Source organism: Balaenoptera musculus, chromosome 14 (genome assembly GCF_009873245.2).
Source record: "Balaenoptera musculus isolate JJ_BM4_2016_0621 chromosome 14, mBalMus1.pri.v3, whole genome shotgun sequence".
NCBI classification, from domain to species: Eukaryota; Metazoa; Chordata; class Mammalia; order Artiodactyla; family Balaenopteridae; genus Balaenoptera; species Balaenoptera musculus.
In genome coordinates, this window is record NC_045798.1 from 74,622,088 (window position 1) to 74,648,463 (window position 26,376).

General features: G+C 41.6%; 1 long non-coding RNA gene across 2 annotated transcripts in view; it reads left to right on the top strand.

Moving 5' to 3' along the window:
* Positions 1–26,141, top strand: part of LOC118906804 — a 58,471-nt gene extending 32,330 nt beyond the window's left edge. Inside the window, exons 3-5 of one of the 2 annotated variants that reach the window (XR_005022597.1) lie at positions 17,228–17,339; positions 20,846–22,462; positions 22,787–26,141. This is a non-coding gene — a long non-coding RNA (uncharacterized LOC118906804). Of the gene's footprint in view, positions 1–17,227; positions 17,455–20,531; positions 22,463–22,786 lie in introns of both variants that reach the window. The other variant, XR_005022598.1, reaches the window with a different exon arrangement.
* The last annotated feature ends 235 nt before the right edge of the window (positions 26,142–26,376 follow it).

Consider the following 26,376-nt stretch of genomic DNA (forward strand, 5'->3'; position numbering starts at 1 on the left):
AGCCACGACCCTAAGTTGACCTTCACATACTCTTTCCATCCTAGGAACATCTTTTTTTCATTATTATCCCACATGTAAAAACTTGTGGTAAAGGCAGTTGTACTGTGTTTAACAAATGTAGAAGCCTCTCATGGTCAGGAGTAGTTGGTTGGTTAATTGAGAAAGTCCATCAAATCATAGACTTTTAAAAAAGTAAACATTTTCATTTACTTAAAGCATAGACAGGTATATTCACACCAGTCTTGTGATGTAAACTGATTGTCTTTTCTTTGCAAAGCCTCCGTTGATGAGAGCTCTTTATCACTTGTTTTGCACAAGTCACATCCTTAATGTATTGATGATGACGGCCAGTTTTGGTTTCTTTAAAATGCAGAGACATTGCAAACAATAAAAGAGTAGAATTATACTATCCGTAACTATTAATAAATTTCCCCTAAACTTTCATAGCAATCTTACTCATATCTGATTTGATCAAAAATGTTTTAGCAACTATTTGTTTTTACCAAGTCTCTTAAAGTAGTCACATTTGTTTTCTTTTTTCATGTACTCATTTATTTGTAGATTCAGTCAATATTTAATCAGCTACATTATTACGCCAACAGGTACTTGGGATTGCACTTGCTACATGACCTGACAGCTCTCAGCCAGTCCTGGCTCCTTCCCCACTTCCTCTCACAGCCTTTCCTGTAATAGAATCCATGCCCATCGAATTCCATCTTTGCATCTGCTTCTCAGAAGACCCCCAACTGACACAGCACATAACTGCATTTATTGTAGGAAAAAAATGATTGCAGTAGAAAAATACATAATAACTGAAACAAAAAATCAATTAAGCTTTCAGATTTCCTGAAATCATAATCCACATTAAACACAATCTACATAGGTACCTTCTGTGGTGAGAACTGAAAGCCTGAAACTTGAAGTATTCTTAATTAAAACAAAAGCTCACTTCTCTAGTACGTACTACTGATTAAGCCAGGAAACCAGACTTGTGTGTTTACTAAATGCATTTCTATTAATATAGACGTATAACCCCATTATGGGAAATTGGAAAAAAGAGGAAAGAAAAAGGAATCTTGCCTACTAACTAAACCATTGTTACTTTGGTGAAGGGTGAATTCATGAATTTTAGAAAAGTTTTACAAGGATCGGAGCACATAGGATTGTGAATTAACTGTCTAGTAACCAGACCATTCAATTAACTAGAGCCCAAGCCAGGAGCTCCTCGACATCCCAGATTGTCAAATAACCCCAGAGGCTGACGCAGGGCGTGACCAGCCCTGTTCTGTGGGGATCTGCTGTGGGCCTAGCTTCCAGGCCTTTCCTCAGTAGCCTGGAAAGGTGGGGTAGGGTAGAAGGTGGCCCAGGGGAATGGAGCAGGTGTCCCTTTTTTGCCTACAATTCCCAGGCTGATTGTGCTGGGCTGCACAGCTGTTCCATCCGAGATCTGAGATAATAGCTGTGTCATCACACAGGAATCTAGCCCAGAGCCACCCACGATAGGTCTCTACTCTGTGCTGTAATCAAATCTGGGACCAGGTGTGCAAAAGTCATGGGTTTTGCAGTTGGGAGAGGTGTTAGGTAATTACCTGGAGAACCTGATGCTTTCTAGGAGTTCTGGAAGGCAGCTAAGGACACTCGCAAGCTTTGGGGGCACTCCTGGGCTTCATAGTGGCAAAACTGCCTCCTGGGAGTTGTTTAGCAAATTATGAGTGGGGTGTGTGTGTGTGTGTGCACATAGGAGGGGTTGTTGTCACAACTAATGAAGAGCCCAGAACCTAACTCTGTTTTACATATGAACCCAATTTGTCTTTTATGACTTTAATCTGTAATAATTCTATCTAAATTTCGGAAAGATTATACTTACATTTGGTTGGAATTTTACTGAAAGTTATTCACCAATGCAATGCAGCTAATGGTATTTTGAGTCACAAACATTTACTCTGTAGCTGTCATATTTGGGTGAGTATATGCACAGGCATCGAACTACTTCCTTCTGTCTTCTACCTGTACCTGTATCATTCACATATTTAATACATATTAATTTATTATAATGATTTTGCTTATATTTATGCTTCATATTACTGTTAGGACATTAGAGTGATTAAAATATTATCTGTGTAGATAAGTTGTATTCTGTACGTTTGATTTTAGGATACTATAGGGGAGATTTACACACTATTTGTTATAAAAGGGGGGCATTGGTTCTGATAGGGTGGAGAAGTGCTATTCAAATTGAACTTGCAGCTCCCAGCAATTTTGCTGTGGTGGAATCCCATGGAAATGGCTTGTCCTCTGGGCTGTCACTGCTATGGGCTCTGCCCTGGCACACTCTAGTGACTGTTCAGGTGCTGGCCCTCCTGCAGCTGTAACGCAGGTGCCCCGACCTCAACCCTCCACTCTTTATGTTGGTCCAGGGCTTACCCAGCTTCTTGGAGCAGGACAAACCAGGCGATGCTTGTTGGATCCTGGAAAGTTAGGTGCTGGATTTAAACTCATAAAAGTCTGAGGACTGGCATAGGAAAGGTGGCCCTATTTAGGAAGCTACCTCTGAATATCCTCTTCCAGTCTTGAATCCAGCCTAGAATATCAACTTCCCTTCACCAAAGCAGGCCGAAAAATGGAGAGTGAACATATTCTCCTTGATTCCAAAAGCAAAAAAACCCCCCAAAACAAAAAAACACAACTTCATTAAACCCAGGTAATTAACAAAGTTTTCCTTACAGACAGAATGTTGATTGATAAGAAGTTGTGCCTGTATCTACGGGGGCGTCCAGAGGCTTGATGTTTAAGTGAAATCTCAGACTGTATTTCAATGCTGCTGTTGCCGCCTCCTGCCAGGACCACTGCCTTGGTCTGACAAACATTCAAGAAGGGATGTAGGTTTGTCCCCAATGAAAGCAGCACAGAGGCAGCTGCTTGGTGGGGATGTGACTCAGGCTAGCTGCCCTGAGGCTCACCGTGCGATTCAATTGCTCCATCTGCCGAGTCAGCTAGGAAATGCAGAAGACACTTGGAAGGGAAGGGGGAGAAATAAGGAAGGGAAACAAAGCCGGACGTGGTAACTGTGATGGTCCACATAATAAGTTGTTCATCACGTGTGTGAGTCAGAGAAACCCATACAAGGAAAACATCGTTATATCCATTTCACAGGTGAGGAAACAGCAACTCAAAGAAGTTGAATTACTTTGCTCAAGTTCACACAACTGTTAAGTGACGTGCTTGACTTTTCAAGGCCTTCCACTGACGAAAGTAGGGGGAGCTAATGTTGTCGGTCAGGGTGGCTGGTATTTTCACCGGAAGCTTCTTTGCCATAGACATCTTGGCTGCAGGCACTTTGGCTGCAAACATTTTTGTTGCATAAGGAATTGGCTGTAAGGCAATTTTGCCATGAAAGATAGAATAACTGGTGGACAGTTTGGTTTGATAGTTTGTTTTCAACTAGTTGAAATGTGTTAGCTTTTCTTCTAGTTATTGACGTTATTGATGTCTTCCTGGAGCTGACAGATGATGATGATTTGCCCCAAGAGTTGCTGTCTTATTGTGAAACACACTACATTGGAGGAGAAAGAGGCTGAGGGCCTTGAAGGCGCAGAGTTGAACCCACAAAGTTCCAGTAGAACTTTGGAACATCTATCAAGGGGCATGGGACAATGTGCCAAGAGCAATCCATGATGTGGAGGCTCTCAGCGTAGCACAAGGCTCAGGTACCAACACGCAGCCTAGTGTTTGGAAACTGATACCTCTCTTTTTTTTTTAATTAATTTTTTTATTAAAAAAATTTTTTTTTGGCCGTACCACACGGTATGTGGGATCTTAGCTCCCTGCCCAGGGATCAAACCTGTGCCCCCTGCAGTGGAAGCACAGAATCTTAACCACTGGACCGCCAGGGAAGTCCCTTTCAAAAAATTTAAAAAAAATTTTTTCTTTTTTTGGCTTATACCTCTCTTAATGAAGGAAGAAATTTTAGTGAAAAATAAAGAGTGTGATTGCTGGCAGTTCCCTGGCAGTCCAGTGGTTAGGACTTGGTGCTTTCACTGCCAGGGCCTGCGAGCCGCATAGCACCGTCAAAAAAAAAAAAGTGTGATGCCAAACAAGGAGACGAATCAACAAAATAATAATAATAGTGATAGTAGTAATAATAATAATAATAAAAGACTTGGAAGACAAGTGCTTAGGTACAACCCCCAAAATAAAATCAGTTATTTGTACAGTATTGTCATGAATTTACACCCATTTCAAATGTACTCAAATATTTTGTATTTCGGAACAGTCTTTTTAATTTCGTCATTCATTTCTCATGTTTCATTATGTTCTTTTTAATGTTCCTCTTTTATTTTTCATTACTTTATCTTTTTAAAATTGAAGTATAGTTGATTTACAATGTTAGTTTCTGGTGTACAGCAAAATGATTCAGTTACATATATATGTATATATCAGTATATATATTCTTTTTCAGATTATTTCCCATTATAGGTATTATAAGATATTGAATATAGTTCCCTTTGCTATACAGTAGGTCCTCATTGTTTATTTCATTATTTTATCTTTTATGGCAAATTGCCTTATGGCCAATTAGTTATGTGGTGAAATGCTTGTGGCAAAGATGTTTTTGGCAAAAACCTAGAACCATCCATAGGGCACTCTGTTAAATAATTTCACTTGTCTTATTTAGTACACAAGCCTTTGAAGTAGGTGTTCTCCTGATTTTTAGAAATGTGGAACCTGAAACTTAGAGACATTAGGTAACTTATTTGAGGTCCCAAAATCACTAAATGGCAGAATTCTGCCTGGTTCTGAAGCTTGGCCCTCATAAATGTAGAGTTGAAGGTGGGCAAATAGAAACACAATAATATCTCACCCATAAATAAGGACCACTACTGTATTAATTCTGGATTTACCACCACTCTTACCATTTTCTAATGAGTAGATATACTTGTTTTACACAGCACAGAGAGATGAGAAAAGATGTGTGTAGATAGAATCTTGGTCAACTGAACACTTTGGAAAGGATGCTCACGACTGAAATAGATTCCATTGCAAATTGTTTGGTTGCAGGGAATAAATCGGTAATTTAGCTTTTTGTAAAAAAATGGGTGTTCATATTTTGCATTTGCTTTCAATTAAAAAGATAAATTTCACATTATTTCATGTATATATACTCCTTATACAAATGAAAAAAATTACAGGTAAAGTCATATGTCTCCCCTCCATACTTTCCAAGTACACTTCCCAGAAGTAAATACTGTGCATCTGTCGAGACCTTTTTTTTCTTGGCTTTAAGATCCTTTAATTAATTAATTAATTAATTAATTAATTATTTTTTTATGATCCAGATATAGGATCCTTTTATACTTTTAAAAATTATTGAGAATTCCAAGGAACTTTTGTTTAAGTAGGTTGTATCTACTGATGTTTAATGTATTGGAAAATAAAACTGAAAAATTTTAAATACAAGCACACACAATCATACATTCTATTAGCCATTAGAGCTATGATGTTATCACATATCTTGTCTCTGGAAAACTCCACTGTACACTTAGAACAGAATAAGAATGGAAATAACGTTTACTGTTATTGTGAAAATAGTTTTGGCCTCTTGGACCCCTTGAACGGTTGGGTCTTGGGACTCCAGGGATCCTCACACTAGAGAACCACTGTTTTAAACCATTTACAGAGCTCATGGATGTGAAATGATAAAGCGGCCCTTGTGATGAAACAGGCTTTAAAGTTTCACTTTTACATTTCTTACTTTTTTCTTTGATTTGTCTTTTTTTTTTTTTAGGTTTTTTCTTTCTTTTATTTTTTTATACAGCAGGATCTTATTAGTCATCAATTTTATACACATAAGTGTATACATGTCAATCCCAATCGCCCAATTCATCACACCACCACCCCCACTCCCCCGCTGCTTTCCCCCCTTGGTGTCCATACGTTTGTTCCCTACATCTGTGTCTCAGCTTCTGCCCTGCAAACTGGTTCATCTGTACCATTTTTCTAGGTTCCACATATATGTGTTAATATACGATATTTGTTTTTCTCTTTCTGACTTACTTCACTCTGTATGACAGTCTCTAGATCCATCCACGTCTCAACAAATGACTCAGTTTCGTTCCTTTTTATGGCTGAGTAATATTCCATTGTATATATGTACCACAACTTCTTTATCCATTCATCTGTCGATGGGCATTTAGGTTGCTTCCATGACCTGGCTATTGTAAATAGTGCTGCAATGAACATTGGGGTGCATGTGTCTTTTTGAATTGTGGTTTTCTCTGGGTATATGCCCAGTAGTGGGATTGCTGGATCATATGGTAATTCTATTTTTAGTTTTTTAAGGAACCTGCATACTGTTCTCCATAGTGGCTGTATCAGTTTACATTCCCACCAACAGTGCAAGAGGGTTCCCTTTTCTCCACACCCTCTCCAGCATTTGTTGTTTGTAGATTTTCTGCTGAAGCCCATTCTAACTGGTGTGAGGTGATACTTCATTGTAGTTTTAATTTGCATTTCTCTGATAATTAGTGATGTTGAGCAGCTTTTCATGTGCTTCTTGGCCATCTGTATGTCTTCTTTGGAGAAATGTTTATTTAGGTCTTCTGCCCATTTTTGGATTGGGGTGTTTGTTTTTTTACTTTTGAGCTGCATGAGCTGTTTATATATTTTGGAGATTAATCCTTTGTCAGTTGCTTCATCTGCAAATATTTTCTCCCATTCTGAGGGTTGTCTTTTCATCTTGTTTATGGTTTCCTTTGTTGTGTAAAAGCTTTTAAGTTTCACTAGGTCCCACTTGTTTATTTCTGTTTTTATTTCCATTACTCTAGGAGGTGGATCAAAAAAGATCTTGCTGTGATTTATGTCAAAGAGTGTTCTTCCTCTGATCTTTATGATTTCTTTCCTTCTGCGAACTAGAGTTTTATAGTGTCCGGTCTTACATTTAGGTCTCTAATCCATTTTGAGTTTATTTTTGTGTATGGTGTTAGGGAGTATTCTAATTTCATTCTTTTACATGTAGCTGTCCAGTTTTCCCAGCACCACTTATTGAAGAGACTGTCTTTTCTCCATTGTATATCCTTGCCTCCTTTGTCATAGATTAGTTGTCCATAGGTGCATGGGTTTACCTCTGGGCTTTCTATCTTGTTCCATTGATCTATGTTTCTGTTTTTCTGCCAGTACCATATTGTCTTGATTACTGTAGCTTTTTAGTATAGTCTGAAGTCAGGGAGTCTGATTCCTCCAGCTCCGTTTTTTTCCCTCAAGACTGCTTTGGCTATTCGGGGTCTTTTGTGTCTCCATACAAATTTTAAGATTTTTTGTTCTAGTTCCGTAAAAAATGCCATTGGTAATTTGATAGGGATTGCATTGAATCTGTAGATTGCTTTGGGTAGTACAGTCATTTTCACAATATCGATTCTTCCAATCCAAGAACATGGTATATCTCTCCATCTGTTGGTATCATCTTTAATTTCTTTCATCAGTGTGTTATAGTTTTCTGCATACAGGTCTTTTGTCTCCCTAGGTAGGTTTATTCCTAGGTATTTTATCCTTTTTGTTGTGATGGTAAATGGGATTGTTTCCTTAATTTCTCATTCTGATTTTTCGTTGTTAGTGTATAGGAATGCAAGAGATTTCTGCACATTAATTTTGTATCCTGCAATTTTACCAAATTCATTGATTAGCTCTAGTAGTTCTCTGGTGGCATCTTTAGGATTCTCTGTGTATAGTATCATGTCGTCTGCAAACAGTGACAGTTTTACTTCTTCTTTTCCAATTTGTATTCCTTTTATTTCTTGTTCTTCTCCGATTGCCGTGGCTAGAACTTCCAAAACTATGTTGAATAATAGTGGTGAGAGTGGACATCCTTCTCTTGTTCCTGATCTTAGAGGAAATGCTTTCAGTTTTTCACCATTGAGAATGATGTTTGCTGTGGGTTTGTCGTATATGGCCTTTATTATGTTGAGGTAGGTTCCCTCTATGCCCACTTTCTGGAGAGTTTTTATCATAAATGGGTGTTGAATTTTGTCAAAAGCTTTTTCTGCATCTATTGAGATGATCATATGGTTTTTATTCTTCCGTTTGTTAATATGGTGTATCACATTGATTGATTTGTGTATACTGAAGAATCCTTGCATCCCTGGGATAAATCCCGCTTGATCATGGTGTATGATCCTTTTAATGTGTTGTTGGATTCTGTTTGCTAGTATTTTGTTGAGGATTTTTGCATCTATATTCATCAGTGATATTGGTCTGTAATTTTCTTTTTTTGTAGTATCTTTGTCTGGTTTTGGTATCAGGGTGATGGTGGCCTCATAGAATGAGTTTGGGAGTGTTCCTTCCTCTGCAATTTTTTGGAAGAGTTTGAGAAGGATGGGTGTTAGCTCTTCTCTAAATGTTTGATAGAATTCACCTGTGAAGCCATCTGGTCCTGGACTTTTGTTTGTTGGAAGATTTTTAATCACAGTATCAATTTCATTACTTGTGATTGGTCTGTTCATATTTTCTATTTCTTCCTGGTTCAGTCTTGGAAGGTTATACCTTTCTAAGAATTTCCCCATTTCTTCCAGGTTGTCCATTTTATTGGCATAAAGTTGCTTGTAGTAGTCTCTTAGGATGCTTTGTATTTCTGCGGTGTCTGTTGTAACTTCTCCTTTTTCATTTCTGATTTTATTGATTTGAGTCCTCTCCCTCTTTTTCTTGATGAGTCTGGCTAATTGTTTATCAATTTTTTTTATCTTCTCAGAGAACCAGCTTTTAGTTTTATTGATCTTTGCTACTGTTTTCTTTGTTTCTATTTCATTTATTTCTGCTCTGATCTTGATGATTTCTTTCCTTCTGCTAACTTTGGGTTTTGTTTGTTCTTCTTTCTCTAGTTCCTTTAGGTGTAAGGTTAGATTATTTATTTGAGATTTTTCTTGTTTCTTGAGGTAGGCTTGTATAGCTATAAACCTCCCTCTTAGGACTGCTTTTGCTGCATCCCATAGGTTTTGGATTGTCGTGTTTTCATTGTCATTTGTCTCTAGGTATTTTTTGATTTCCTCTTTGATTTCTTCAGTGATCTCTTCATTATTTAGTAACGTAGTGTTTAGCCTCTATATGTTTGTGTTTTTTACGTTTTATCCCCTGTAATTCATTTCTAATCTCATAGCATTGTGGTCAGAAAAGATGCTTGATATGATTTCAATTTTCTTAAATTTACTGAGGCTTGATTTGTGACCCAAGATGTGATCTATCCTGGAGAATGTTCCGTGCGCACTTGAGAAGTGTAATCTGCGGTTTTTGGATGGAATGGCCTATAAATATCAATTAAATCTATCTGGTCTATTGTGTCATTTAAAGCTTCTGTTTCCTTATTTATTTTCATTTTGGATGATCTGTCCATTGGTGTAAGTGAGTTGTTAAAGTCCCCCACTATTATTGTGTTACTGTCGATTTCCTCTTTTACAGCTGTTACCAGTTGTCTTATATATTGAGGTGCTCCTATGTTGGGTGCATATATATTTATAATTGTTATATCTTCTTCTTGGATTGATCCCTTGATCATTATGTAGTGTCCTTCCTTGTCTCTTGTAACATTCTCTATTTTAAAGTCTATTTTATCTGATATGAGTATTGCTTCTCCAGCTTTCTTTTGCTTTCCATTTGCATGGAATATCTTTTTCCATCCCCTTACTTTCAGTCTGTATGTGTCCCTAGGTCTGAAATGGGTCTCTTGTAGACAGCATATATATGGGTCTTGTTTTTGTATCCATTCAGCAAGCCTGTGTCTTTCGGTTGGAACATTTAATCCATTCACGTTTAAGGTAATTATCGATATGTATGTTCCTATGACCATTTTCTTAATTGTTTTGGGTTTGTTTTTGTAGGTCCTTTTCTTCTCTTGTGTTTCCCACTTAGAGAAGTTCCTTTAGCATTTGTTGTAGAGCTGGTTTGGTGGTGCTGAATTCTCTTAGCTTTTGCTTGTCTGTAAAGCTTTTGATTTCTCCATCGAATCTGAATGAGATCCTTGCCGTGTAGAGTAATCTTGGTTGTAGGTTCTTCCCTTTCATCACTTTAAGTATATCGTGCCACTCCCTTCTGGCTTGTAGAGTTTCTGCTGAGAAATCAGCTATTAACATTATGGGAGTTCCCTTGTATGTTGTCATTTTTCCCTTGCTGCTTTCAATAATTTTTCTTTGTCTTTAATTTTTGCCAATTTGATTACTATGTGTCTTGGCGTGTTTCTCCTTGGGTTTATCCCGTATGGGACTCTCTGCGCTTCCTGGACTTGGGTGGCTATTTCCTTTCCCATGTTAGGGAAGTTTTCGACTATAATCTCTTCAAATATTTTCTCGGGTCCTTTATCTCTCTCTTCTCCTTCTGGGACCCCTATAATGTGAATGTTGTTGCGTTTAATGTTGTCCCAGAGGTCTCTTAGGCTGTCTTCATTTCTTTTCATTCTTTTTTCTTTATTCTGTTCTGCAGCCATGAATTCCACCATTCTGTCTTCCAGGTCACTTATCCGTTCTTCTGCCTCAGTTATTCTGCTATTGATTCCTTCTAGTGTAATTTTCATTTCAGTTATTGTATTGTTCATCTCTGTTTGTTTGTTCTTTAACTTTTCTAGGTCTTTGTTAAAGATTTCTTGCATCTTCTCGATCTTTGCCTCCACTGTTCTTCCAAGGTCCTGGATCATCTTCACTATCATTATTCTGAATTCTTTTTCTGAAAGGTTGCCTATCTCCACTTCATTTAGTTGTTTTTCTGGGGTTTTATCTTGTTCCTTCATCTTGTACATAACCCTCTGCCTTTTCATCTTGTCAGTCTTTCTGTGAATGTGGTTTTTGTTCCACAGGCTGCAGGACTGTAGTTCTTCTTGTTTCTGCTGTCTGCCCTCTGGTGGGTGAGGCTATCTAAGAGGCTTGTGCATGTTTCCTGATGGGAGGGACTGGTGGTGGGTAGAGCTGACTGTTGCTCTGGTGGGCAGAGCTCAGTAAAACTTTAATCCGCTTGACTGCTGATGGGTGGGGCTGGGTTCCCTCCCTGTTGGTTGTTTGGCCTGAGGCAAGCCAACAGTGGAGCCTACCCGGGCTCTTTAGTAGGGCTAATAGCAGACTCTGGGAGGGCTCATGCCAAGGAGTACTTACCAGAACTTCTGCTGCCAGTGTCCTTGTCCTCAGAGTGAGATACAGCCACCCCCCACCTCTGCAGGAGACCCTCCAACACTAGCAGGTAGGTCTGGTTCAGTCTCCCCTGGGTTCACTGCTCCTTCCCCTGGGTCCCAATGCGCACACTACTTTGTGTGTGCCCTCCAAGAGTGGAGTCTCTGTCTCCCCCAGTCCTGTCGAAGTCCGGCAATCAAATCCCACTAGCCTTCAAAGTCTGATTCTCTAGGAATTCCTCCTGCCGTTGCCGGACCCCCGGTTGGGAAGCCTGACGTGGGGCTCAGAACCTTCACCTCCAGTGGGTGGACTTCTGTGGTATAAGTGTTCTCCAGTCTGTGAGTCACCCACCCAGCAGTTATGGCATTTGATTTTGCTGTGATTGCACCCCTCCTACCGTCTCATTGTGGCTTCTCCTTTGCCTTTGGATGTGGGGTATCTTTTTTGGTGAGTTCCAGTGTCTTCCTGTTGATGATTGTCCAGCAGTTAGCTGTGATTCTGGTGTTCTCACAAAAGGGAGTGAGAGCACGTCCTTCTACTCCGCCATCTTGTTTGAGCTCTCGAGACCTTTGTCTATGTATTTGCTTTCCTATCTTGAAAGTACATAGTTGTATTATGTGTATCTTTATATAAACAACGCAAGGTCTTCAAATTGCTTTCTCTCCCTCCACCCCAACTTAACAATATGATTTAGAGCTCTTTTCATGTCAGAGCATAAAGATCAGCCTCTTTTTTAAAAAAAGTATTCTATGGAATGGATATATCACAGTTTACACATTTTCCCCGCCTATTAATTGACATTTGGTATGTTTTCAGGTTTGGGGGTTTTTTCTGTTATAAACAATGCTGCTTTGATAATCCTTGTGCATACCTCTTAGTGCACATGTGTAAGGTTCTTGAGGGTAGATATTAGGACACCAGATTGCCAGGTAGTAGGGTGTGTACTTTAAAAGTATTAATGGACAGAGCCAAAATGCCCTTCCAAAATGTATATACTTATCAGCAACATCTGCCTTTCCCATTATCTTTGCCAACTCTTGTTATCATTTTTAAACTTTGGCATTCTTTTGGGTGAGATTATCTCAATTTTTTTTTTTTTTTGGCTGCACCAACCAGCATGCAGATGTGGAATCTTAGTTCACCGACCAGGGATCGAACCCAGGCCCCCTGCAGTGGAAGCGTGGAGTCTTAACCACTGGACCGCAAGGGAAGTCCCTAGAGATTATTTCAATTTTGAAAAATATTTGCATTTCTTAGATTTTTAGTGAGTCTGAGGTTCTCATGTTTATCAATCGTCCTGTCCTGAATTGCCCATTATGACTTTCTTTCTATAAAAGTGTTTGTCTTCTTTCTTGTTGTTATATAGGAATTCTTTCATTTAAATAAAAGTACTACATTGTGATGTAGTCAAATTTAATTCTTTTTCTTTATGCTCTTAAATTTTTATGGGTTGATTAAAAAGTCTTCACATACAGTAAGATCATTAATATAAGTTCTTATATTGATTTTCTTTTAAAGCTTATGAATTTTTCTATTTATATTTAATCTAATTGGATTTAACTTGTGCTAGTGGTGTGAAGTAAGGCCCAAACTTAGTTTTTCCAAATGGAAAGCCTATATTCTAACAACATATTAATGATCTATCCAACTATTTGAAGTGCCAATTTTATTATGTACTAAATTTTGATATATATACATAAATCCATTTCTGATACTTAGTCTATCCTTGATTGATTTTTCTATTTATTCACCTATTGGTATAAAAAATTCTATGCCCTTTTAACTATGGTGGCTTTATAATACGTTGTTATATTTGATAGGTAAATCTTCCTTTTTTGTTTTGTTTTCAAACTTGGCATGGCTAATTTTGTGCTTTTACTTTTCTTTAGAAATTTTGGGATGAGCTTGTCATGTTCAAAGAAAATCCTGTTGGAAGGTTGTTTGGGATTGTTTTGAAATTCTATATGAATTTTAGGAAATAGAAAACCTTACAATATTGGGCCTTCCTAGCCAAGATCATGGCATTTATTGCCATTTGTCCAGTTTTTTTGTTTTTTGTTTTTGTTTTTGGTGTGGCATGTAGGATCTTAGTTCCCCGGCCAGGGATTGAACCCGCACCCCCTGCATTGGAAGCACAGAGTCTTAACCACTGGACTGCCAGGGAAGTCCCTGTCCAGTTTGTTTTTAAATATTTGTTGGGAAAGTTTTATAGTTTCTATGAAAAGATCATATACCTTTCTTCTTAGATTTATTCCTGGATCCTTTATAGTGTTTGTTGCTCTGGTGAACCGAACCTTTTAAAAATGATGTTCTAGGGGCTTCCCTGGTGGAGCAGTGGTTGAGAATCTGCCTGCCAATGCAGGGGACACGGGTTCGAGCCCTGGTCTGGGAAGATCCCACATGCCGCGTAGCAGCTGGGCCCGTGAGCCACAATTACTGAGCCTGCGCGTCTGGAGCCTGTGCTCCGCAACAAGAGAGGCCGCAATAGTGAGAGGCCCGTGCACTGCGATGAAGAGTGGTCCCCACTTGCCACAACTAGAGAAAGCCCTCGCACAGAAACGAAGACCTAACACAGCCATAAATAAATAAATAAATAAATATTAAAAAAAAACAAAAAGGGGAGGCAAGGTTAGAGAGAAAGCTCTCCTTCCCTGACTCTCACTTATAAAAAAAAAAAATGATGTTCTAATTGTTTATGGCTGGCACACAGCAAAGCCACTAATGCCTGTATTTTGATCTTATATCTGCTCACTTCTCTGAAACCTCTAGTAAGTCTTGTTTGTTATGATCTCTTGGGTTTTTAAAAATAGAGTATATAATCTGCAAATAATGAGTTTTCTCTAGTCTTTCCTATATTTGTATCTTTGGATCTCCTGGTTTTCTTCAGTTTTACTATGGTGTATATATGGGTGGGTTTCCCATTTAATTGCATTTTGTTTGGCTTCCTGAATCTGAGAAATGCTGTCTTTCAACAATTCGGGAAAATTTCTCAGCCATTTTCTCTTCAACTATTGCCTTGTCACTTTCTTTCTAATACTCCCATCTAGAATTCAGATTAGTTGTGTTTTAGTCACGTTGCCCCATGTGTCTCTTTCTTCACATTTTTCATATCTTTGTCTCTTTGTCTGCATTCTGCATAATTTCTTCAGATCTCTCTTCCAGTTCATCAATTCTCCTGTATCTTACCTGTGGTTTAAACCATTCATTTTATTTTTAAAATAATTATACTTTTCATTTATAGAACTTTCAGGGTTCTTTCCCAAATCTCCCTGATCAATTTTGATAGTTTCATGTTCCTCTTCATAGTTTCAATGCCTTTTTTCTAGAATCATATTTTGCATCCAAAGTTTCCATATCTGTGTTCTTCGTGGTTCTCTTTTAGCACTTCATTGTTTCCATCAACCCTCACTCTTGTTCCCTTGTGTGCGTTCAATGATTTTTGACCAGGGGTTCATGTTTCTTGGAAAGTTACCCATGGGATTTTTCTTTGAGATCTGAGTTGAAAGTATGTTCAATCCAGAGGGATTTGTGTTTGCTTCTGCCAGGTGCCTGGGAACACCATCCACCTGAGGTCATTTTAAACAAAATTTTCATCTCAGAGTATTTCACATCACAGGAGTAGTTTGAAGTCAGGCTTGTGATGCCTACATCTTGACTGGTTCCTCTGTGGGTGTTTTCTGCCCCCTCGTTCACTTACTGAGAATGTCACACTATGTGTGTCTAGGTTTTGGGGGCATCCAATCCAATTGCCCTCCCCCACCCTCACCCCCTGGTATTAGTTTGCTAGAGCTGCCATAACAACTCCCACAGACTGGGTGGCTTAAATGGCAGAAATTCATTCTCTCACAATTCTGGAGTCTAAAAGTCTGAAATCAAGGCATCCTAGGGTTGGTTCCTTCTGAGGGCTGTGATGGAGAATCTGTTCCATGCCTTTCCCTTAACTTCCGGTGGTTTGCTGGCAATCTTTGGTCTTGCTTGGCTTGTAGGGGCATCAACCTGATCTCTGCCTTCATCTTCATATGGTGTTCTCCCTTGCGTGCATGCCTATGTCCAAGTTTCTCCTTTTTATAAGGACAGTAGTCACACTGGAGTAGGGCTCATCCTAATGACCTCATCTTAAAACTTACGTACACAACACTGTAAATCAACTATACTTCAATAAAAAAATAAATTAAAAAAAATAAATGCACACAAAAAAGAACAGAAAGCTTTTCAGCATTTAAACACATAATAAAATATTTAACAGGCAAAAAAAACACACCAAACTTTACTAATTACATCTGCAATGACCCTATTCCCAGAAAAGTTTACATTCTGGTGTACTAGGGGTTAAGACAGCAATATATGAATTTGGGCGGGGGTGGGGGGCGACACAAAACCATAACTCCCCTCTTTGGCTCTAGTCTTTGCTTCCGGTGCACATGTGCATGGCCCATTAAAATGGACTTTCCAGGTGTAAATGCCAGATACCCAGGGGTAAATGCCAACCCAAATTCCTACTTGCCTCTCTGGATCTGTCATCTTTGACCTTCAAATAATTCTCTTAGTTTCCCACCAAGTCAACCAGGCATTTAAAAACATGTTTTAACGTTTTTATCCATCATGTTAAGGTTCACAAAAGGAGTGTTTTGTCAGAATATCTACTCCAAAATATTCCTGGAAATGGGAAGTCCTTTTGGTGGAAGATGAATGCAGAAGTTCTACATGACTTCCCCTTGGAAAGAAGTAATAATTTCAAATGATTGGTTTAACGTAATCAGCATTTTTGAATATATCTCCCAAATACTCCTCATCCTAAAACGGCACAAGATAGGAAAGACATGAAAACTACACAAAATGTAATCCTGGCAGGAATTCTATGTTTAGTAAAAGAAAATATTTAGTAGTGCTGTCCCTCCTGCCTGAACTGGTAAGATGCTGATATAAATGTGGAACTATCCAAATTAGTTCTCTTTGCTCTGACACATTTTTTAAAAGTTCGAAGTCATGCTCCAATAACTTTTTTAAAAAAAGTTAATTAATTTTGGCTGCGTTGGGTCTTCGTTGCTGCACGCGGGCTTTCTCTGGGTGCGGCGAGCGGGGGCTACTCTTCGCCGCCGTGCGTGGGCTTCCCATTTTGGTGGCTTCTCTTGTTGTGGAGCACGGGCTGTAGGTGCGCGGGCTCAGTAGTTGTGGCTCACGGGCCTAGCTGCTCCGTCGCATGTGGGATCTTCCTGGACCAGGGCTCGAACCCGTGTCCCGTGCATTGGCAGGCGGATTCTTAACCACTGCACCACCTGGGAAGTGCCCAACCTCCAGTAACTTTTTATCCCACCAGCAAACTGCAGGGCTACAGAATGAAGACTATTATGTACCCACACATCAGATCTGACTACAACAATAAACTTTACTTAAGTAGTTTGGTGCTTATAAAGCCTTGATGCATGTGCTAATTTTCCAAGTGGTATATATTCAAGAGTAGATTTGTGTTTGCTCCTGCCAGGACATAGTTTCACAATAACTCTGTTCTTTTAAAAAAAAAAATTGATTTGTTCTTTCCCACCCACCTCTTTCACAATAACATAGCTAAACCTTAGCTTCTTTCCCTAAACCTTCCCTCCCAACCCCACTGCCTTGCCTTCACCAGGACTGCCTTTGTCCCTGGGGACAGGCCTCTGCAGAGCTTCCTTGAAATGACCATTTTCCTCCCTCTCTCACTGCTTTTAAAAATGGGATGCATTGTGAAGGATTCTTTCTCTTTTCATTCAGCTCTCTTCTTCACTTCTGCTTTGGGGTAGAGTACCTTGACACACGTTAATTATTTTGGTCTGGTTACACTTCCTCTGGTCAAAGAGAAGACCAATATGGAAAGGAGACACCCATGTATTATTTCTATCTCTAGTCGACAGCAGGGGTTCTGAAAACGTGACTCATAGAACTTGTTAGAAATGCAAATATTCTGGTCCTACCCCAGACCTACTGAATCACAAGCTCTGGGTGTGGGGTGAAGCAATCTGTTTTAACACGCCCTCCAGCTGATTCTGATTCCCACTCAAGTTTGAGAGCCACTGGGCTAACATCTCCCTTTCCTACTTTCCTTCTCTTACTAGGTGCATGTTCAGTCCCTCTCAGTCGCCCCTGTAGGGGCTGACAAGTATTGGAGTCTCTTACCAACGCTGGGACTGGGGAAAGCAGATTCCCGAAGAGCAAGCGTGCAAACACGTACGTTGTAGAATTTAACCACCTCCCTTCTAAGATTAGAGCCTTTGAACGGGAAGAAAAGCAAGCGTGAGAGCACGCAGCCACTCAAAGCTGCTCCATGCCACAGCCGGAGAAGGTAAGATAGCTCCAGTCCCCTTTTCAGAATCCATCTCACTAGTCCTGGGGCAAAAGGTGAGCTGCTGGGTGACTGTTGTCCACCTCTGACCTGAGGAAGAGCTTTGGAGGGTCTTCTAACTGGGTGTGAGGTTTTGCTAATTTTCACTGGCAGAGAATTTGTCTGTTGAGGGTTTTTTTTTATCATATCAGATTGTTTGACTGCACATTACGAAAAACTAACAAATATCAGTAATTCCAGTGGTTAAAAGAGATGGCAGTTCACGTTCCCCTTGCACACAAGGCCAGTGGTGGGCTGCCAAGGATTAGTGTAACGGGCTCCACGGTCACCAGGGACCCTGGCTCTTTTCTTTCTGCTTTACCCTCCTTCACGGTCCAATTCACAGTATAAAATGGCTGCTTAACTTCTCAGCATTACATCTAAATCCCAGCCAGCTGGAAGGAGGAAAAGAGACCGTCTCCTTCCTTTAAGGACACCTTCTGGAAGCTAAACATAAAAGTTTGCTTACATTCATTGACTAGTACCTTGTCACGTGACATCTCTAGTTGCCAGGGAGGCTGGGAAAAGTAGTCTTGATTTTGGATGGCCACAAGCCCCAGCTAAAAACCAGGAGTGTTATTACTAAGGGAGAAGGTGAAGGACAATTAGCGGTCTCTGCCTCACAGGTCCAATTTTAAGGGCTGTACGTCACACCTATATCACCTCTGGCTTCCCAGGTATATCCCAGAGTCTCCTACCTGAGTTTTTTGGGCCAGTTCTGCTGATAGACTTACCTCTCTGTCTTTCTCACTTCTAATTAGGTTTACCAACCACAGGGCATCATGTGGGTCTTTTGGGGTGGTGGGGAAGTTCAAAATTGGCTTATTAATTCTTTACATTATTCCACGCAACTCACTTTGGAGACTTCTCTGAGGCTGCAAGAGTCATTTTCTGATTCTCTGGAAAAGGGCACACTGTCGTGGTTCTTTCTGTCAGTACGGAAGCAAAGCAGTCTCTGCTGGGTCATAGATGTGATCATGAATTTGGCATGGGTTCCAGACACCATCAAGTGTATTCTAGGAACTTGGGGCAGATCTGCTCAAAAGCTCCCATCTTTGTGCTTTAAGTCCCCAAACAACTCTTCATGTTGAGGCCTTGTGGACTTTCACATAGATTAGCATCATCACTCTGTGCCTGAGGCTGTCCATCCTTAAAATGCTGCTGGGGTATATACTAACCACTACTAAAGCCATTTCCCTGGACCACTAGGTCTCATAAATATTATGTCTCACAAATCTCTCAAATTTCTGATGGCAGTTAGCTCATGTGAGAGGTTCTAGATACTGCTTAACTGTCGTCACGACCATATGGACCCATTGTTTAATGATCACTCAGACCTGGGAGAATGTGCACAGTACAGAATCAGGACTATTCAGCCTAAGTCATCCTGCAGCAACCAACAACTCCAACAGAAATACAGTGTAAAGTATTTCAGGCAACAAGGGAAATTACTGGCTCACTTAACTGAAAAATGCTGGGGTAGGTCTTTCTCTGGGCATTTTCCAGGTCTTCAAATCGTGTTGTCTGGGTTTTTTTCTCTCTCTCTCTCAGCTCTGCATTCCTCTATGTTGGCTTCATTCTCAGGTGGGCTTTCTCCACATGGCAGAGAAGATAACTTGCTGCCATAAATGGTAGCTCTTTGGGGTCTTCAGTAGTATTTAAAAATATAAAATGGTGCTGAGATTAAAAAAGGTTTGAGAACTGCTGGGAAACATATTTACTAATGAATCAATCACTAACAACCGAAAGTCTCATCCATACATCCACTTCATCACTATTCCCCTGCTGCGTTCTAGGCACTGCCTGGTAGCAGGGATTATATATGTGTCCACCTCTGTGGGAAAAGTGGGGTCAGCCATACCCCAGCCATATCAATGGGTTCTCCAAAGGAAAGACAGATTTTGTTACGAGAAAGAGGAAGAATTGCTGGGTAACCATCAACAGCAGAGATGCCCTTCCACCATGGCAGGTGCTGTATTTGTTCACAGAAAATCAAAGTTTCCAACTCATTTAGAATTAGAATTTACTAAATTGACCAATTAGACAGGAAAAAAAAGGAAAATCTTTGGAATCTTTTCCCATGAGACCCAGCGTCCCACTCTACCCATGTCTCTTTTGTCCGGGACCAAAGGTAGTGGAGAGAAGCTGGGAAAATTTGTGGGGCCTGGTGGTGTGGAAAGAAGCCTGAAGCAAATTTCCTGTAAAGACTTTTGAGCTTATTGAGGCTTGAAAAATTCTTTTCATTAGGGCCCAAACCTAGTCCTAGAGTTTTTGCCTCTGGCCATGGGGATGGTCAAGAAATGACTGTGACAAATCCCCAAATAAATAGATGAGTCCACTGGAAATTTTTAGAGAAAAAATATTGCCCAGAAGTGGCAGTGTAGGGTGTACAACTCCGCTTCTTCCATAGATATTGGGCTCATTATGTAAGGAAGAAAAACAAAGAGTAAAAAACAGAGAGATGGGATTTCTTTTCACGCTAAGTGTATGGCTCTGATTTCTCCAGGACAGAGCCAATTCTGTAAAGTGGGGACCCTTCTAGAAAGGCTCAGAGCTTCCCCTCAAGTGACAGGCACCTGCAGCTCAGGTGGGCACTGGACTGAGAGCTCTGCCTTAGGCTAGATAATGCTTCCATTGGATAACCAGCAAATGATTTTTTTTTAAGCTATTAAATCTTCATGCAATTTTGAAAGACGTTTTATTACAGATATTTTTTTATTTTCAAACATACAAAAGTAGAGGGTATATTATAATGAACACCTATGTACCCACCACTCAGCTTTCACAATTATCAACCCACGGACAAGCTTCTTTTATCTATAATCTCTCCACCCCATGGGATTATTTACAGCTATCATATAACAGACATCATTTTAAGTAATTTTTTTAAAAAGATTTTAAAAATCATGAAACATACATTAAATATTTTAATGGTGTCACTGACTGACCTCCACAAATTCACAAAGGAGAATTGGATAAACCTGGCCAGAAAATAATTCTTTTCTCCTTCCCACCCCGCCATCCACCTTCCCCCAAAGTGAGTCAACTCAGTCAAGAATAATTACGGAGATATTTGGACATCCCTGATGCCAACAGCATAATCTCAACTATGGGCCCGAGGTTCAAGAATTGAGAATTGTTGCAGGCAAATCCACACGTGCATGTGTTTCTCCCTCCCGTTTTGAAACCTAATGACCTCAACATTGGGTTTGCCACGCACATCTTCCATTTTTCACTTCCCCTGGCATTCGAAAGAAATCCCTGCCTGTGTCTGGATTTCCTCACATGCATCGCCTGGGCAACGTTAGTTGTGAAATACCAGAATGGTTACAGCAAAGACATCTCTCTTCAGCAAACAGAGCCCAGAGTTCTGATGGATGGTGCTAACAGCGATAGGATGCTGCATCCCACGAAGATGAAGGAACTTGTCTACTTTTTCAGATCTACAGTTTCTCTGGCACTTGCTTTGGACGGTGATTGGACCCATGCATACTTAAAAGATAAAAACAGGTGATCTCCATGCCTAATTACAATAACTGAAGTAGCACCCCAAGGAAGTAGCTATAAAGTGAACTTGAAAGTACTAATTAAAAAAATGCATCTCATCTGTAACTGGTTTGTAGAAAAGTCTAAATTTATTAGGGATAGAAAGTGTTTTTTAACTTTTGTTGAATCCCCTCTGCCCCCCCGCCCTTTTTTTTGGTTGTGGCTCTTCTCACGACATCTTGACCAAATTCTAACTTTCTTATCAGTTTTAGGGTTTAAGACCAAGCCCTGTTCATTTAAAACACTTTAAACTTGAACTTGACTTAAAGCTTGGCTCTTCTCTCCTCCCCAACTCCAGTGGAAGCCAGGGCTGTGGGCCCGGCGTCTTGGAGGGGAGCAGGGGTTTGGTTCTGAGGTTCCTCCACACCCTGCCTCCACTAATTCAAGCTCCTGGAGGGTTGGAGCCAGGCAGGAGGTGTGAGGGCTGGCTTTGGTCACTGTCACATGTCAGAGTGGGGAGGGGACCCTGCTACTGGGCTGCCACTCGTCTTCTCACCTCTGAGCTCCTTCACATGCAAGCGGAGGGTGGCTGGAGCTTCCCCATCTTCTTCCCAGGAACAAGAAACCAGGGTGCCTTCAAGCTCTGTGGGAGGGGCTCCTCCCACCAGCAGGTGAGTCACCTCTATGCATAAGTACGTCCCCTCTCTTCAGGGCACCCATGCCAAGCACCCCTCTCTTCTTCCCCATGGCGGTTGGAGGTGTAGATGGAGAAGGAAAGCAAACCCTACCCCTAGCCTCCTAGAGCACCCTCCCATGAACGCTTGTGCTGGGCCTTGAGTGGCAGGAACAGCGCAGGCCCGTGAGCTCTGCAGCTCAGCACACGCCCAGCCAGAGAAGAGCTGCCCTCGTACATTTTAGAAGCACCTACATTGTTAGGGGTGAGCGTCTTGGAACTCCCTTTCACTCGACATTAGGGATGGGAAGCTCTCCTCCTGGCCCCCACGGGTAGTGAATAACTCGGCATCAAGAACACCGTACTCTCTGCAAGTCTGTCTACACTTCCCTCCCTCCAGCCCTCTTCTCCCACAGTTGGGGGTGTGTGGGAGGCAGAGAGAGCGGCATCGTCCTGCACAGGAGCTGCAAGGCCTGTGGGGAGGCGGCTACTGCCTGTTAGAAGATGCTCACTTTGAATGGGAGGGTTCTTAGTGCATTTTGACCTCAGCTTTGGGTCAAAGCACAGTCTTGGTTCAAAAGGAAAATTCCACGTCCTGAGCAGGATTTGCAGCTTGTTAACCCCATCTGTAAACACACACTTAGTGTGGAAGAGGAAGCAGCAGGAGAAGCACGTGACAGGCCTCGTCCTGTTGGCCAGTGTGGTTGCTCTTCTATAAAATGGGCGAGAGCAGGTGGTGGTGTCTAGAATGAAGAATCCAGTTTTGAATTGTAAAGATCCTTGGGAAAATTTCGTACAAAAATTACAAAGGTGGGGCTTCCCTGGTGGCGCAGTGGTTGAGAATCTGCCTGCCAATGCAGGGGACATGGGTTCGAGCCCTGGTCTGGGAAGATCCCACATGCCACAGAGCAACTGGGCCCGTGAGCCACAATTACTGAGCCTGTGCGTCTGGAGCCTGTGCTCCACAACAAGAGAGGCCGCGATGGTGAGAGGCCCGCGCACCGCGATGAAGAGTGGTCCCCACTTGCCGCAACTAGAGAAAGCCCTCGCACAGAAACAAAGACTCAACACAGTCATAAATAAATAAATAAAAGAACGTGAATTTAAAAAAAAAAAAAAAAAAAAATTACAAAGGTGATGGGGCTTCAGTATGTATCCACACAGGCTGGTGATTTCATTCACTAGACTACACCACCCCATAAAGACAGGCACCAGAGCTGGTCTTGATATCGATTATATATCCAGCGCTCACCACGGTGCATGGCACACAGAGGGCAGTCGATGCATTATCTGTTGAATAGTTGAATGCATGGAAGTAATTGGGGGCCACTCGTGACTCTATCCTTAACAACTAGTTGCTATCTGCTAACATTGTCTGAACTCTTAATGTGTGTGCATCAAATACTGTTCTAGGTTCCCCGGAAGCTATGAAGATGGTCAATTCCTGTCCTCAAAAAGTTTATGATGAAGGGTAGGAAACAGATTGGCATGACTGCCTACTAATAGTGCCTTCAGCTATCCATCTGGGAGAAAGCAAGGACCCAGTCTTTCAAGACAGCAGGGAGTGGGAGGTGGAGAAGCCCCTGGCGCAACTCTGACCCGGATACAGCCCTGATCCGAATTGTTGCAAGTGAGGTTGAACTCATTCCTTCCTGTTCCCCTAGTGTGACACGGGGGTCACCCAGCTAGCAATGGAAGTGACTCAGAAGCCTCCCAACTCACAATGATGCGTAAGTGGAGAGAACATTCATTGAACTGGAAGAGAGGTGCGTTCGAGATAACAAAGCTCATGGGTTGCTGTCTTGGATTCTCTTATAATCCTCCCTCTTTCCCTGGAACTAGCCATACTGGAGTTTAGCTCTGAGATTAGTTCTGTTTTTCCCTCCTCATTATATATCACAAATTCCCTCCAAATTGTTTTCTGTTTGGGTCTTAATATAGAGTCAGGTAACTAACTTTTCCATGTACCTTCTGGTTTATGGATAAACCAGCTCTTGAAAGCGGTAACCTGAGTGGACGGTCCCTAAGAAGGGAAATAAGTGGTGAGAATTTCAGACTTGAGGCAGACTCATGGCAGGGGGCGGGGATGGGGGCGGGGGGAGGGAGGAGGCTTGGTATTTGGGGTTGTCAGTTGCAGCTTCCCCATTCCCCCAGAGGGTGGTCCTTCACTCCTCTGAGGTCCCCCACCATGCATCCAGGATCCACCTTCACCCCTTAGCCCTGAGGCAACCCAGGGCAACTGTCCCCTGAGAATAGTAACCAGATTCTCTGGTCTCACTGGAGACTTTGGGAATCAAGTAAAAGGCAAGAGTGAGACTGAACTGCCCGAGGGAGGGATGCCCATGTACCTCTCTGCAAAGTGGGTGTCGGGAAGGAGCATAGCTGCAGCCCTTCAGTCTCATCTGACCATGGACAGGCCACCAAGTGGAACTTCAAGTCCAGTAATCAGAGAACCAAGCAGAGGAAGACCCAGGTGCAACAAAGTGAGTGTTGATAACTCAACAGAGCCTTGCTCAGAGAAAGTGCTCTCTTACACTGACCATGGATTTGACCCTTGGCAGAAGGACGCCCCTAAGCTGGGAAAGCCAATTCCCTGAGGCCACTTTCATTTATTTGGAACACCCAGATCAAATCCTGTCAATCCAAAGGCTCTCATCCCACACGGTGTGAATATTTATATATAAAGCGTGTGTCAGTCTGGCTGGTGGCATGGACCGCCGCAGCCAACAGCACACAGAATGAGCCTGGAAAGAAAAATGTACTTGGCGGCTGTCCTTGGAAAGCTCTTCGAAGGGATCTCTGTTTGAAATGTTTTCCAGCTGTTATTTCCTTTCTGAACAATCGGAGCCTAATTCAATTTGTGGCACCTTTCTCCTCTCCAGATTTTTGTCAGAAGGCAAATTACCCGCATATGCCTCTCTACAATCATATAGATGGTTTTGCTGGTTTGGGCTGAGACTTTCACTGAATTGTAAATAAATGATCCTGTTGGTACAGGGGAGGCGTAGTCTACATGACGTGGTCTTTCAATTACATGGTGTGATGGCAGACTAGCAAGATGCTGTGCATTATCTCCAGAATTCTGGGGGTAAGAAGGTCAACAGCTGTCTCCGAGCTGACTCAGGGCAGATCCACGTTAATTACTGTGTTTCTGGGGGAGCTGGGGGAGACAAAGCAGAGAGCGCCAAGAACACCCATGGGTTACAGTTAAAAAACAAAACAAAAACCAATGAAGCTTGACTTTGGAAACAGTTCCATCCTTATATATCATAAAAACTATTTATGAAACAAAACATGACTCCATAGATACACCACCAGCACTTGACTTTGGAAACAGTTCCATCCTTATATATCATAAAAACTATTTATAAAACAAAACATGACTCCATAGATACAACTTTCCTTCTGGCTTAATCATTTCCCCACCCAGCTTCCACTCCCAGGGCGGTTGGCAGTGAAGTTAGAGACAGAAGGGGATAAAAAGCCACAGAAAAGAGACTGAAGAAGTTAGAATTCAAAACATAAGTTGTCACCTTGCCAGAAACGGACGAGAATCTGGACTCCCTGACTTGCCTGGGGATGCTGGTGAAGACACCACACCGCGTGGGAACAGGAGGCGAATCCAGCTCAGCCGAGTCGACCGGCTGCGTGGACTTCATTTCTGTCCTCCCATCTCTGGGAACCAGCCTCCCAAATAACAGCAACCTGCACAGAGCTTGTGTTTGCCACCCTCCTGTTTCCCCACCAGGGTCTCCATTCTCCCTCCATTTTCTTTCCCCTTCAGCTGGCTTTCAACTTGATTCCTCATAAAACGTTAATGGCGAGGTAAGTTTTATTTGACGGTATCTCAGGATGTGCCATTTCCCAAGGAAGCCATGTTTTCTTTAACACAGTAGCAGGCACAAGGGGTTACATTATTGAGATATAATAACCTTATGTGCATTCCTGACTCTGGTCCGAGGCCTAAATTAATCGGATTCTCTCCTGCTCCCATCTAAAGCTCAGAGCAGATACTCCTGTGTTGCAGATGGGTCTTTGCTACTCACAGTGTGGTTCACGGAGCTGCAGGGGTGACATCACCTGGCAGCTTGTTAGAACGCAAATCTCAGACCCCACCCTCGCCATAACCACTGGATCAGAATCTTCACTTTTGTAAAGTCCCCCCGCTGATCGACATGCACAATAAAGTTTGAGAAGCAAGTGGTCTAAGCAAGTGGTTTTCAAACTGGGCTGCCACTCGTTAGTAAGTCATGAAATCAATTCAGTGCTTGCGACCAGGATTTTAAAAACAATGCAATCATATAGAGAACATATCTTGAGAATAAATCTTGTGAAATGTTGCAATAATTGTTAAGTGTTGGGTCAGTGTGTAAAATGTGTGTTTTTCCAGTGGGTCAATGTCAAAACATTTGAAAGCTGCTGATCTTTATTTAAAAATTTTTTTAAATTTATTTTTGGCTGTATTGGGTCTTTGTTGCTGCGCGCAGGCTTTCTCTAGTTGCGGCAAATGGGGTCTACTCTTCGTTGTGGTGCGTGGGCTTCTCATTGCAGTGGCTTCTCTTGTTGTAGAGCACGGGCTCTAGAGCGCAGCCTCAGTAGTTGTGGCATGTGGGCTCTAGAGCGCAGGTTCAGTAGTTGTGGTGCACGGGCTTAGTTGCTCCGTGGCATGTGGGATCTTCCTGGACCAGGGCTTGAACCCGTGTCCCCTGCATTGGCAGGCGGAT